General features: G+C 43.5%; 1 protein-coding gene across 1 annotated transcript in view; it reads left to right on the top strand.

Annotated features, from left to right (window-relative positions):
* LOC311424346 (uncharacterized protein) overlaps positions 1 to 15789 on the top strand; it is a 187773-nt gene that overhangs the window by 12957 nt on the left and 159027 nt on the right. The window lies entirely within an intron of this gene.

The raw sequence follows: 15789 nt of genomic DNA on the forward strand, positions 1-15789 counted from the left end.
TACAGTCTGATGCGGGAGGCTGGCGAGCAGAGTCACTGCAGAAGGGCTGGTAGGTGGAGTAATCCCTGGGCTGCAGAGGAGCTGGGTATCTGGTTCCTGCTCTGCTGACTCTCCCTGTCCCAGAGAAGCATTTTAAGTACCAAACTGTCAAATCACATACTGAGCTGTTCTCCTGAAGTTTGTTCCGTGCTGTATATGGATTAGCTTATAAAGGCAGGCCCTGCAGCTTTAGGATCGGGATGTTCCCTTGGGATAGGAGTGATTCAGCATCTCCTTCTAGCTCCGCATCAAGGAGAAGAGAACTTGAACTTAAAGCTATCATTTCATGTGGCTTTCTCTGAGCTTGTTTGTTTGCTTCTAACAAACTTTCCATAAGGTCTTGCTTTGCTGTAAAAAACAAGCTCCAAACCTGACTTGTTTGATGAAATGCAACTTTTTCCTTTCCAGCCAGCCCGTTAGGGAAGATATTCAACACCCCTAAGAGCAAACTGGCATCCTCCCTGCCAGGAAGGCAGGCTATCAGTTTAAGTGACAGCTTTGTTTCGCGTTTGAGCCTCTCTCCAATGATGAGTGACTATCCTAGGGAGAAAGTGTCACCCAATTGAAGCCTTTGTGTGTGGATGCAGGTAGGTGAAAGATGATATTCAAAGCTCGCTATGAAGACATGCCCTTGGTAGGAAAAATAGTTGTTCCACTCTGTAATCACACATGCTGTTTTCCTTGCTGATGAATTAGGTTACTTTAAGTATTTTAAACAGTTAGACAATTTATTTTATAAGGGTCTTGCTGTTTATTTTACTTGGGCATGCTCCCCTGTGTTAGGGAGTGACTGCATTTGCTGTTGAGCTGGAAGATCTTGGGTCAATTTATTGTCAATGGTGACAATAAACAGTCCTGGACAGGCCAGGAGAAACTGCCCTCGAACACAGCTTTGCTAACGCAGCCCTTGCCGTGCATCTCACCACAGCCTTAGAGCAGCCTCATCTAGTCTCACTAGCCATATGCCATCACTGATGGCCCTAAGAAACTTGTGTTGAATGATAGGGGCACAAAAAAAAGCTTTTCTTACTACTGATTTACTACTGCAAGTATCCCTTAGCTAATTTGGGACTTCTGTATCCCAGCATAACATCAAGATGTTACGGTCCCCAGCCATCTCTAACCTGTCTTCCAATGCTTGCTTTCTTTACTGCACTGGGCTGAAAACCAGCTGTTTGGGAACTGATTGAGGAGGAGATGAGGTGCCCCTGCTCTTTGAGCGGAGCTTAAGGCTGAGTTTTTAAAATCTGATTTAATCCAGTGCCACATGGTGATACAGCAAGTTGATTAGAGCATCAGCTGGAGGGTATCTTCTGCCTGCTGATGTTGTATCTTGGCAATTTGGTGGCTCCAGAAAAGTAAAGTAAGGCTCCAGTCTTTTGTTGCTTTTTCTGCTAGCTAGTGAGTGACATCAGTGCTACGTGGGTTATTTTAAACACTGCTGACCTGGTATTGTCCAGTGCTGAGTGCAATCAAGGCTTGGCTATCTGGTGTACAAGGTCACCATCTGGTCACGGGCACGTTCCCATCTAGTTTGTTTCTAGTTTTGACAACAAGATTTGTTTCTGGCTCGGAGCAATACACTTGAGCGAGTAACTCTGTGTAGAGTTTTTCATTTTGTACTTAGTACCTTTCTCCAAATGCTCTTTGTAGCCTTTGGGGGTAAAAGTCGCCAATGAACAAGCAAGAAAACTCTTTGAAGGCTTATGAAAATGGTCAGAGAGATGGAATCAGCAGAAGTGACGAGCCTTGCCACAACAGCTGATTATGGTATTTATTGGGAGGAGAAAAAAAATTAGCCTTCATCGCAATTGCCACTGAAACCAGCAGATTTTCTTGCTGAGTTTAATAGAGGTTGGGTGAGAATCCAAGTATGTAGGTAATGCTTAGGAATTTATGATTTGTAGGTAGAACAGATGGAGCAGGGGAGCCAGAGGTTTTAAAGCATATCAGTACGTAAATGCAAGCGTTAATACCATTTTATGTATTGAATTATTTTTTCCAAAAGGTCACTGAGTTTGGAAAGGGGAAAAAAAAAGCCTGAAGAAGTATGGCAGGACCTTTGTTTAGTGCTGTGCTGTTAGCTTGCACCCCTAGTTGGAGCACCAGGGCACAGAGACCTTGGAGCCTGCGAAAGAAATCGGTTCACCAGACCATGGGCAGAGCCAACGTCTGCTTTCACTGCAAAACCAGGAAAGAATTTTAATCGACAAAACAGACAACAACAGCAAAGGGGCTTGGCACTTGATTTGCTTGTCACGGGCACCTGAAGCACACTGGAGGTGAAGCCCCCCTGATGCTGGACCCTTCTGAAGGAGCAGGGAAGTGGAGTGGCTCAGCCCTCCGAGCTCCTGCTGGCTGGTGCTGCTAGCAGCACAGGGTTTTGTGCTTAATTGTGGTTCAATTTAAGCACTCAGGTCTGTGGTGCAGGCTAAAATTGGGATGGGGTTCAGAGTCAGGCTCTAAGAAATCAGAGGGGAGCTTGGAGCAAACAATTTTGATTTCGTTCGGAGGTTCACATCATCATCTTCATCTGCCGATGTGCTCTCCAGCTGCCGTGACAGGTTTATTTTCCAGAAAGTGCCCTTCAAATCCCAATGCACATAAAAGCAACTTGTGAGGCAGCAACAGATGCATCGATGTTACTGGCATCTGCTGAAGGCAGGGTGGGGAAGAGGAGTTGGGTAGAGCATGTGTGATGTGGGTGCTCCCAAGATTAGCAAGCCCTGCCGAGCATATGGAGAACTCGAATAGCTTCTCTTTAGCACTTAGTAAGCGGAGTTCAGATTTGTCCGGGTAAATGTGATGATTCTCCATTTTAAAACAGGAGATTTTTCTCCCCGTGTGCTAACAGGTCTTGATGGAGGAGCAGCGAGCAGATCTGAACTTGGTTTCATGGGTAGGGAGAAAAAATACAGCTGAAATGCTTGGCTGCTTGGTTTTGTGCCCTTTGGGGGAAGGGTGGGAATCTGTTTTGAAAGCGTATAGGAAGTCTCAAAGTGAAGATGCCAGATCTATAAAATGTTTTGATTTTTAGGACTCATTTGAGACCGAAAGGTTCATAAAGCTGGGGACGGGTGCCCAGTTCTCCTTTGGGCTTCCTCAGAGCTCATCTAGAATCTCTGCTGCAGGACTGGCAAATATTTGTGCAACACGTTTTAGAGGAAACTTGGGAAATATGTAGATAATCTAATAGCATTAAAAAGGAAGCTGAACAATAAATACATACTTGGTCTGGGGAAATCTGCTGTATAATCCAAATAATGCAGATTAAAACCTCAAATCAACTTGCTCACAGCTTCTATTTTAGATTGGTCTCCAAAATCATATCTGAAGTCAGTAAGATTATTAATCAGTAGTAGAAATGTACAAGTGAAAAGCTGTAACACACCCCTCTTTTGTCTGCAGGTAGTTTCAGGAAGAGGCATGCAGTTGCTTTAATTCCAAAGCTTTATCTTTTATTCTATTTTCATGGAGATCAAAATGTTTTGAGATTTCTTAACCCTCTATTTTACTCTACATCAAAAATGATTTGAATAATGGACGTTGCAGTGCATGACTTTGAAATGTCAGAATCAGGTGATTTTTATTTTTTGCTTCTTTGAACCTACCCCGTTATGGAAATCACGTTACTGAATCCGGGTTGCTTTCACAGCTGCAATCTGTCGTTGGGTTTTGTTGTTTGGCTCCCCTTCCCCTACACCTTCTGCGCCCAAAAGGATTGAAGTTAAATTTTGCTGGAGTCCTTCACCATGGACTCCGTGATCCTTCCAAAAAAAAAAAAAAAAAAGGAAGGAAAGCAACTCCTGCTCTTCCAGAGGTGCAGCAGGAGACCTGCACACCCTTCCCATCTAATTGAAGTTGTCACTTCAGCCTTGTGCTGGTGCTCGGGGGAGAACTCACCTTTGTGCCTGCTGCAAACATCTGAGGGCTGACCTACGCCGGGCTCGAAATCACCCATCTAAGTCACCTCCTCCTAATTGGCGCTCTTATTGGTATTCCGGGCAGAAAAGAAATGAATGTGTCACGGGGAATTGCCCTCGGGATGAGTGCCTGCAGAACAGGCGTGTTGGGAGAAGCTGCTGCATCGCCTTCGTGCCTCTTCTGTGAGTACAGAGCCCTTCTTGCATTTGTGCTCCCTCCCTACAGCTGTCAGTCTGGGATGCAGCAGCGGATCCACTAATGTGAAAAGACAGCGCACACTGAAAGCCAATGCTCTGGAATGGCACCAGCTAAAAGTCAATTTTTGTTTTCCAGTGGAACTAACAAATAGGCCTTGGCTTCCCCAAAATGCGTGAAGCATTTTGTTGGAAACCTTCTCTACTTTTTTTTTTTTTTTTTTCCTCTGCTTCCCTGCCTTTACTTAAAAGACTGAAAGCACTTGAAAATGTTTCTCTTGTTCTATTTCTGTAGGAAGCGTGTGGAGGGGGGTGCAGGAAGATCAACAGTTGTCACAGAAGGCTCTGCACGGGTGCCTTTTCACTGGTATCCTGAGAAATGGCAGAGCGGGGGGTCTGAGGAGCTGATGTGCACATATCCATACGTGAGAGGCTGCTTGCCACGAGGTGCTCACTGAAGTCACTGCTGCCGATGGCAGTGCCTTTCCCCCTGATCCTAGGGGAAGCTTTGCAAGCTCCCATGAAGCTGCTGCCAGTGAGGGCTTGCAAGCCTTTTCTTCCTTTCTTCATATGGAAACCCTCCCTTGGAAGATCAAGAGACTTTTCTGCAGTCATGGGAATTGCACACAAGTCCGTGTTGTTTCCCTGTTCGGTGCTGCCCTGCTATTTCTGGAGCGAACTCCTCCCGTGTTGTATAGGTTTGTCGCCGTACCTCCTGCATACGCTGCCAGCAGCTCCCAAGTTGGCAGGGTTGGGAGCATAAAAAGCAGGGCACAGTGACTACAGAAGCAAATTGTTTCATGGGGTGCCCAATCTATGATTAATACCTAATTCTGGGTATAAAAAAAGAAATGGAGGAAACGAATGTGGTGAGTGGTACAGTGCTGAGACTGTGATCATCTCCTATGCCAGAGGGAGAGACCTGGGCTACTCCTGGATGAGAGTAGATATAAATATTCCCAATTTCCAGGAGTGTTTTGAGTCTGGCATCTTTTGTTAGACACAGAAGTCTCTGTTGCCAAAATGGGAGCTGCCTCAGGAGTCTGCTAACTACTTTATTTTTGTTTGGGGGGCGGGTAAAGAGGTCTCCACATCTTATAGAAAAAAGACCTGGGGTTTTCAAACTTAGGTCACTCACCTGCTATATGACCAGAGTGTTTTCTTGCTCCAAGAGGAAATTTGCTTCGTGTTGCTTCCCAAATAAGCTACAAATCTGTACCCAGTACTGATCAGTAATGCTTTGTGATGGATTAGTTTTATCCTTACGGAGAAACTGACTTCTAAAGTTGCAGCTGGTGACAGCAGTGCCGTGCTTATTTCCTTCTCTGCTTAAATTGTTTTGCTTCGTTGTTTTTGTCTTTCTGACTTCTGTCATTGTTACAGAAAGTTTATCTTGCTGCTCCAGCCAGCATGCTTTTGACTGCCTCACGCTGTGCTCTTAGAGGTAAAGCGAGCCCACAAAAAGTAACTGCATGGGCTCGAACAATGTTGGTAACGTCGAGTTCACTTCTGTCATCTAGCTGCCTCCACCCACAGGAATGCTTCAGTAAGCAGGCAGAACGGATCAATTAATACACAGTATGGAAAATAGGTGCCTGTTAACATATCATCTAAATTTAACTCCAAGGACCATGTTCGTTTTTGATATGCAAGTTGGTTGACGTCAGTGGCCTTGTAAATTAGGAATAGTTTCCTCTAGTTTCGGGTCCATTTTAGATTTATCCAAATTCAGAGTACTTTTGAGTGTCTCCACCCGTAATTAACTAAATTAAATATCAGGCAACATGCTCTTGTGTTAGCATGTGAGTGGCTGCTATTCTGAATAGCGAAGAGAGCTGAGCTGAAGTTTATTCATCTTTAACTCTGGTTAAATCAAGTTCTGTAACTCTTCAACCTTCTGTAACCTGAAATCTCACAAACTCATGTCACCTACTCTGCTGCCTCTGTGGATGTCCCTCACCCCCACGCTATACAGTAATTTTGGCTTTAGGTGTTGTCATCTCATGCTGTTGTATCTGACAGGTAGGAATCAACCAGGTATGCAGCAGGTAGAGATGCTCAGGTGCTCCGTGGATAACAGTTGGGTCCATCCAGGATCTTTAGAGTCAACATGCGCTGGAGCCTGGTTAATCCTCACTCCTGGCTCATCTCAGAATCCTTACGGCATAATTCAGCCTACTAAGATTTGTCTCTTTCAGGGGAGGATCTGCTGATGTTATACATCTCTATTCCTTTTTGTGCTGCACCCTTTACCAAACCCTTAGTGTTTTTCAGGCTTTTGAGCACCTGTAATGTTAAAAATGCTGCTGTGGCCTGGCTCCTGTTGTAGATGGTTTCACTCCTGGACGGTGCTAGAAATGAGCATTTTTGATGTCCCCTTGTGCCAGTCATGGAGAGCACTCCTGTTAGGATGTGGACAGCAGAGGATGGACTGACTGGAACCCCTGTTTAGGAAAGGACCTGTGTTCTGCCTCCCTGCTTGCCCTGTCTCTGGGCCATGGGGAGGGAATCAAATGCTTCACTAGTGTCAAGACGGAAGTCTGTATGTGGGATCTCTTTTTTTTGGTGAAATCTACTTGTACAGATCATTTCCCTCCTGCCCCCTTATGTACTCATTCCTCTCTTTTGCTTTTATCGAGCAAGCCTTGAAATTTCTTCTTCTGTCATGCTTCTTATCTGAGTATCGTGTTGCAAACATGAGCAGTTCTCCACATGAGAAATACATGTAAGTGCCTTGGGTTGTAATCCCTGCTGTGTCAACCCAGGTTCCTTGTTCCTTCCAAAACAGCTCTTTTAATTCAGGGTCCCTCCCACAAAGAGGGGATCCTTTTGGGGCAGCAAAACTAGTCCCAACATGGAAAAGCTCTGGCTTGCTGGAGGAAATGAATTCATCTCGATGCTTGAACCCTCCAGCAGTGGTCCCCTCACTGCATAACATCTTCTGCATTTTCAGTCTTCCCGTGTTTGACATTCCTGTGACCCTATTTCCATAAATGCTGCCCATTTGCAATGCTGCTACGGTTTAACAGAAGGACGGGACAGCCTGTGCCTCAAAGGCCATGTTCAGACAATCTAAATTCTGCCTGATCCTTTTCCAAGTGACAGGGTCCTGGGCTTCAGAAAAGCCTTGAGAAATAAGATGGAGCTTAAAGAAAGCACCAAGCAGCAAGCTGCTAGCATGGACTAATAGGAAATAAGTTTCTGCTCTTGGCTTTTAGTGATTTTTAGGTGCCTGGATTAATAGCATGCCAATATGAAAGAGAGAAGTTAAAGGATAAGTTTGGCTTCTGGGGCAATGTTCATTCAATTACAGCAGTGGACTGCAATCCGAGGTGATGTGCCTTTTGCCATGTCCTTGCATTACAACATCTTTGGGTTTGTTGACACAGTTCTTTATAATTTTTTGCACAAAGCTGCATTGTTGGAGGTTGTATTTATGGGTTGCGCTGACTTCTAGTCCTAACTTTCACTGCTTGTATGACAAAGCTTAGCCTTCTCTGGTCACAGTGCTAATTGAATTGCAGAGATAGTGGCAATAGGTTGTACTGCATCCCCTGGAATAAATGGAGCCACTTCTATGATACTACTTCTTCCCCTATGCATCTTTGCAAGCATTAATTTCTTTCTTGAGTACGCTAGTTTTCTTTTCTTGCACCTTTTTCTTCACCTCCTGACCTGCCTCACAAAACTGGGTGCTGTGCAGCTGTGAAAGCCACAATAAATGAAACGGAGCGGAGGTCTGGAACAGCTGAGCTTTTCCTTCTGTTACAACAGTGCACTCAGAGCTACCCAAGAAAGAAGACACGACTGTCTGCCTTGGATGAAAAGGCTTGGCGAGGGGCCTTGAAGAGGCCACTACAGAGAGAACCTGAAAGTCACCGTCATGAAAGGTAGCCGCAGCTCAGAAGTCAGTGCTTCAGAGAGCAAGCGAGCGACACACCCATGGGTAGGCTTTCCGTGGCTTTGTGCTCATCCCCAGGAGTATCCGGATAAACTGTGGAGAGCCACAACAAGGAGAACCTGGCTGACCTTGGGAGCCTTGGAGGGCAGAAGATGCACGTGGAGGTGCAATAATGAGACTCACCCTATTGTCACAGTCCTCTCATCAACAGCAGGTGGCATGTGCTCATGGGGCTGATGACTAAAGATCAGGTAGTAGCAGAGCAAAGGTGGGGATATTGTTGTAAACTTGTAGGACTTTTTTTTTCCCCCTTCATCTACAGTCGTACAGTGAGCTTGAAGCTTTGTGATACAGTGGAAGCTGAGTGGTAGATTGGATGTCTTGGAAGTTGATGTCTGCAACTTGCTGCAGAGCTAGGTGAAATGCTTTGATTGCTTGTCTTTCATCCAACAAAACTCAGATTTTACTGAAACCTGCATTAGGACAGAATTTCAGATCAAAAGGGGACCAGCAGCATCCTCTAGTTCAAATAATACAGAATTAGTAAGGTTTAATTATCTTGTAGGTATTGCTTATTACTGTTAATTGCAACAGCATCCTCTCCAGAAAGAGGCCATCACGTTGCCTTAATGAGAGTGGAAGAGAGCAAGACTTGGGGGGGAAGAGAGCAGGACTTGGGGTGTTCTTCATAGGACAGGTTCACCTTGACGTGGTTTTGCTTTGTGAGTTTAGGTGGAAGCAGCTGTTAGGCATTAATTTTATATTTAGTGTTTGTGCAGCCAGTTGCAGTTCAGGTTTTACTTCTTGCTGATGTGTTCATTGAAGCTCAAGTCTGACCTTTAGAATTTTTACGAGGCTGTTACGGCACGGCGCTACAGAAACAGCCATAGGACGAGTGGGCCTTTGGAGGAAATGCTGAGATCAGTCCCAAGCACTTGACCAAGGCACTGACAAAGGACAATGTCAGCAGAAGGTAACACTTTACAGAAATGCTTCTTATGACCTCTGTAATGGTCGTTATAATTCGTGGCAGAATTGCCACTAAAATGACTTCTGAAGTCTGAGAGCCAACATACCTCCCCAGTGATGTCTTTTGGATATAAATAGACTCAATGAATTCTTAAATGAATAAGGCTGATGATCCTCATAGGTGCTTTATAGTTCTCCTGCATGAAAGGTGCTTGGGGGCTTATTCACACATTTCTTTTTGATTTAGAGGAGCAAGGGTTCTCTGTTCTAGCTTCATTATTATCTTAAGAGTTGATATTGTGCCCTTTGCAAGACTGTAAAATGATGACCACAGACCAGCCGTGGACTTAGCTGCAGGGAAGTATCTGTGTCTTAAAATCTGGGCAGTAACAATGTACAAAATCCCACAAACTCTAGCCCAAAAACTTGATCCATGGGAGCAGGTTTGTAAGGTAGTCTTTCACGTATTTTTTTTTATTGGTGCCTTCTCAAAATAATGGGTTAGGAGCCAGTAAGACAGCAAAAACCATCTTGATAATTTTCTGATGGACTTGGCCCATTATCAGCTCTTGTGTGTCCATGATACTTTGAAAAAAAAAAAAAAAAAATACACTGATGCAGTTTCATGATGGTGCTGGCAGAAGGTAAGATTGAACTGAAGTGACTTGAATTCAGCCTACAGGTAGAAGTGATTTGCCACTAATTTCTCTTTTCAAATTTAGAAGCATCTTCAGGTTATTTCACCGTGGTTCTTTTTTTTGAACTCATAAGGTTTCTTTAAAAATAAAATGGAAGGGGTTGTTTTTTTTCTCCCACAGCATGTTATCTAGTGGTGGAGCTCATTGCCGCAGGGTGTTTCAGAGGACAAAATTACAAATAAGTACAGAGAAAAAAAATTGATAAAACAAAGAACAGCAGCTCGGGATCGATAAAGAAAGATGAAAATGCACGTTCTGGCTTGGAATATCTCCAAATTGATGGTTCTGTAGAAATTTGGAAGAGGAAATGCAAAGAAGGATTGTTAGGTTTGGCTGTTTCCTACATACCTTTACCAAGCATTCACCGAGGTCAGAGAAAAAGTCTTGGGCTTTCTGGGCCTTCAGCCTGGCCCAGGACATCCATTCTTCTGTCTTGCTGCTGTGAGCTGCAAGTGAAATGTTTAATAAAACACAGAAGAGTTGGAATGAGTAAAATTCATGTTTGGATAAGGCTATGTTTTTGTTTTGTTTTGTTTTCAGGCAAGGGGAAAGGTCCAAGGAAATGTTTTTTTTGTTGTTCTTAACGTTATCTGAAAAAGGCTTGTTTTTGTTGAAGTCAGTGTTTTGATGTGACCGTGTGAAATGTGGTGGTATCATGGAACTGAAATGATCTCATCTGGGGAGTGGAGGTGACTCATCGTTAGTCTTTTTGCAAAACTTTCAGTACAAACTTTAAATATATATAAATCTTCGAGCTTTTAGTTAACTGGGAGAGGAGATAAAGGGGTAGGGTTTTTTTGTGTGTGGTTTTGGGTTGGTAGGTTTGGTTTTGAGAAGGCACGGTGACTGATTTTTCCAAACATCAGTCTTCCCCCAGCCTGGATATTGTAGAAGGATAAGAAGATGGGCATAACTATAACTTGCCTTCTTAAAAACATGAGCTGAGGAGATGTGATTTCCTTCTTCTGCTGAGGGTCACGAGGTTAATCTCTCAAGATCCAAAGTTCTCGCAGCTGCTCCCTTGTATACCCATCAACTTTTCACTGTTGCTGACCAAGCTAGCGTCTTTTTATACTTAATGTTGTTAGCAGAGGATCCATGTCCTTGGAAGGTAAGAAGCAAACAGCAAAAGGCTGTTTTGTAGACTTTCCTGGAGGTATTGTTCTGCCCTTGCCTCCTTGCCCATGCAATTGAATAGTCTTTTAAGCTAACAAGTAGATTCTGGGTGCTTGAAATGGCTTCTTTCATAATAACGTTAATGTTTCATAATTAGAAATGGAAGTGATACGCCTGTTTTAAAGTGACTTTTCTGCAAAAAGGTTTACATTAAAAATTAAGGTATTTCACTGTGCCAATTTCTTGCTCTTTCTGTCCCTGACTAATATAGTGTGAATGGGGAGATTAAAGCATTGGGATCATCAGAATTGTCTCCGTTTATTCAGCTTCTATGAGGGCTGATTTAACTTAATAAGTCTCATGTAGTCAACTTGGATAACACGATAAATATGTGCCTTACTGAACCACTGTTATTTCAGACCATTTATTTTCATTAACCCATCACTCACTTTTATGTTTCACCTCCTACCGATGTTGCCCTGGAAATGAATTCCCATTTTTTTAGATTGCTGCTATTGAAATCATCAGCAAAACCGCTGTAACACCAGGTAGCACAGGACGGGCACCTCTTTGGCACCCTTCTAATCTGCATTATTCCATCCCTCTTTTCGTTGCTGCATCCCCACACAGCTTTCTGGTTCACTCATAAATAATGAAAATGGAAAAATTTGTGAGTTGCAGAGTGCCCTCACCTCCTGGGGAAGCTTCTCAGCACTGAGTAGGATGGGACCAATCTTCTGTTACATTCCGGTTTCTGAGCAATCCCCAAAATATCGCATGTAACTTCCAGTGCTGTTTTCTGATGCTGAAATCCATTGACTGTTGGAGGCAGGCTGAAGTCTGCAGCAATTGTTTCAAGTTAGAGAATCCAAAGTAGAGAAATACGTAAGAATACATAAAAATGTTTTATTATAATTTTGTCCATTTTGTGATCTTGAAAATGAGAGAAGGTTGAAATGAAACATTAGTGTGGTTTCTGAGCAGGATGAATGTTTAAACCAAGATTTTACCAGAATTTAGAGGTTTCACAGAACAATCTCTAAGTATTCTTTGTATGTTGGCCTATCAGTTCTGTATTTCATTTCTTCCATCAGCTGCCATCATCTGTGAGTCTCTCCAGATGAGGCAAAGCTCGTACTTGCAGCGTTCTCAGTTCATAAACTCTCTGCAGCAAAAGTAGCAAAACAGTAATGCCCAGGATGTCTTTTTTCAGATCAAATGGCAAGATGTCAGTGATGTAAGAGATGATTTTATAGTCTTTTGTGAGCTGGGGGAGGACAGGGGGAGCAATTGATTGGGATTTTCTTCTTATATTTATGGTCCTCATTAAGAAATCATATCCTTGGCTGGCATAAATATGCTGTGGCTTTATCGATTCCAGTAGAGCATCTCCACATTATTTTACCTGAGATGTGGTTGACTTGCTCCTATTTCTGAGGCTTGTAGCTAATTATTCATCGTCATAGTCGAGCAAGCAATTATGTCTAAGAATTACTGTCTGTTTGAGGAACCAGTGAATTTTTCAACATGTGGGGTCTGATGGGAAGCGGATCCCTGCCAATAGGCTCAGCTGAGTTGGGTAGATGAAACATTTATTACATGGGATAGAACCAGCTTGTGAGGCTTCAACATCCTCGTGAGCGTTCTGTTTCCTCGTTCAGCAAAGCAGTCTGCTCAGAGCGAGCCAATTTTAGCTTACGATGGAAGCGAGCGTATGGAAGCGATCGGATGGAATCATCGCAGTCAACATCGCACGTTTGCGGCATGTGAAAGTCTGAGATGGACCTGTCAAAAATTTCCCAGCATGGAAAATGCACAAATCGGTGAGCTGCTTTGGGGTAGTCAGCATGGCCTTAGTTTAATGTTAACTAGTGGGCTTCCACAGTGTTATTGTGGCTTTAAAACACAGTGGAATAGGTCAGGATTGGTTTTACAGAGGTGCAGAACTGCTTGGACTGACTGCAATATTTGGTGGCGATGGGAACTACGTGACTTGGAATCAGAATGTCTGGAGTTTGAAGGGACCCGTAAGAATCATCAAGTCTTGACAGGAATGGCCATATCCCTTGTGAAAGGGTTGCTTTTTCTTATTTCCTATGGCACGAGTAGATTAACCTTGCTAAGTTGGTGTCTGTGAGTACCTCACACAACAATGCAAGGGATGCTGTGGAAGCTAAATGAATTTATTATGGAAGGAGCAGATATCGGGGCTGAGCAGCTGGTGTGAGCTCTCAAAAAGAGGTTAGGTGTGGAAATTCAAGTGGTGTAGCGTGTCTGCTGGACAGATAGTTTCCCCTGGCAGTGTCAGGCAACGTGGGAGATGGATGGTGGCTCTGGCTGTAGGCGTTTCGTGAGGATGAGGTGCATCCTTGTGAAAGCAGCCACCTGCCTTGCCAACAAGAAGTGAGTTGTGGTGTTGATCGTGGGTGGTTGTTTGTTGACCTCCTTTTGAGGTGTGAAGAGTCCTGCTGCTGAAGAGACTGCAAATAGGACTGTGATCCCAGGTAGAGCATCTTGGTGGGTAGGTATCCCTAACCAGTAATAATTTTAAAAAGGAAAAAAAAAAAAAGCCTTCCCCAAATATACACACCTACTTTTCTTCCTTCCCTGCAAATATGCACATACTTCTGTTCTTGCCACTGCAAAAAATGACCCAGATTTCAGCTGCTATGGAGGGTTCATCAAGTCTAAGCACATTTTGCCTCTGGTCCCCTGAATAGCATCGGGTTTGAAATACAAAACAAGAAGGAAAAAAATATTTGATTTCTAGCAAATTGATGCAACCTGTACTTCTTTGAAATTCCACTAATGTATCTTGGAACCCTTTGTACATGACATTCAGAAGCCACTTCTGACATGCTGATGGAATAACCTTTAAGAATAGTCTACCAAAATTTTAAGAGGCTTTGAGATTCTGAGCAGTGATTCCTTCGTTTGTCTTCTCATTACGTCTGTTTCTCTCTGGCATGTTCTCTTTTAATGTTTTTACTGGTGAAATTTGCAGCGGCAACGTACCTTGAACTGGATTGTTTTGAAGCTGTTGAGTACTTTCCAATTCTTCTATAATCATTGGGAAATGAGGAAGCGTAGCACTTCTGGAAGCTAGGGGATGGTGTTGAAACGTGGTTTAAGAACTTTCTGCTGCGTGGTGGCTAATTAGATTTCCTTAAGATGACTTCAAGTGGCAGGTGACCCAGTAAAGGTCAAATCAATTGAGTAGTGAATAAACAGACTGATAAATTCTTTGAGAGGTATGCTGCTCTTCATAAGATCAAACTTGTTATCCTGAAGGCAATTGAACAAATTGAAAATAAATTGAAAACAGAGAAAGTGACGTGGGCAAAATGAGGTGTTCTTTTTCATCCATGGAACAAGTTCTGTGGGAATGTCGTTTATACTCAAGCAGTGGAAGTCTATCATACTGAACTTTTAAGAAATAATGTGTTCTGGACTGCTATAAACTTGACGGAGGAATGGCCAAATGCTCTTACTGGCATTGTGTGGTTGCTTTTTTCTTTGCGGGGGGGAGGAAACATAGCAAAAGGTTGTGTGCAAAGAAACATTTCATGAATTATAACCTGAAACATTTTTATACCTTATTTTCCAGCTTAAAATCAGTCAGGAACTGAAGCGTTACCATGTGATTCAGCTGGCAGTACTGCAGTATATGTGTTGGACCAGTAGTCCAATATATTTGTTTGCAGTGGGCTTCTTGGTAAGGTCAATTTACAACCCCTTAAAAAGGATGTCTGGTTCGAGAACAGGAATGGTAGGGAAGTCCTGGATAACTGTGGATAATAAAAGCATTTCCCGATAGGGTGCTTGAGCATGGAGGCCCCTGAAGTTTTCTGCTTCTGGGATCTTCTGGAAAGTTAACCCAAAAGAGGAAAGTTAGTTAAACTTTTAGGGGAATGCTTAATTAATGGACTGATCCTGGCTGGTGTGCTTTAATCTCTGTGGAGCCTGGTTCATATTCCTTGTAGTCGAAGTACTGGAGCATTGATTCTTAGCAAGTGCACTAAGTTCCAAAAAAATAAATAAATAAATCGAACAAAAAAGAAGCCCTTCTTTTAGGTGTGTGGGCTGGGATTCAGCAATTCTTCCAGTCCTTAGGCAAAGATGAGTCTTTCCTTGCATATTTTATATCGTGCTCATTTGTTGCTTGTCAGGATTCTTGGGGGAGTTGGCTCTTAGACTGAAGTGTCGCTGGTTAGTTCGAATCGTGACTTTTCAACTTTATTATGCTTCAGGGGAGAAAAAAGCAGAACCTGCATACAGATTTATTTGGCTCTTCAAGAGGTGCTGCTGGGGGAGGACAGTTGGCGTCTGTGTGTGCTGGTAGGTCAGGCGTCTCTCTTCAAAAGTCAGGGAATCCATTTGGTGGATGAGGCCTGACCCTGCTGTTGCTTGAAACAGAAAGAAAACCCAAATGACTCTACGGGTGCAGGAGCAGATCTTAGCAAGGTGGTTCTGTGTCGTTTAGATCACACAGAAATGTCAGGGGTTGTTGTAAGCCTGGGTAAAGCTCTCGGCATTTATCAGTTGTAGCACAAACCAGAGTCAAATCTGGCTGAGAACCACTGATTTGGATTAAATGTGATGGATGAAACCTCTTGTCTTTGGGTTAGCCTGCCAGCTTGGCCAACAGAAGTAACGTGTGATAAATCCATTTCTTTAAGCCTTCTGCAAAAGCTGCTGGGCTGGGGCGGTCCAGACAATTTCCAGGAATACTTGGGACCTCGTGCAGTGCCGGGTTCTCTTCAGGATCTGACGCTTACTATTCATCAGCCTTTGTTCTGTCGAGATGAATGAAGCTTCTCCAGCTCTCCTGTGTTTCAAACCGTGTTTCCTTTCTCTTCCTTTCTTTCCTTGCCCTGTTTTTCTCTGTCTCTGATGCTTCTCTGAGCTACAGCCCTTGTGCACCTTTGTTACAAGCTGGGGTGCTCAG

Source organism: Aythya ferina (assembly GCF_964211825.1).
Source record: "Aythya ferina genome assembly, chromosome: 27".
NCBI classification, from domain to species: Eukaryota; Metazoa; Chordata; class Aves; order Anseriformes; family Anatidae; genus Aythya; species Aythya ferina.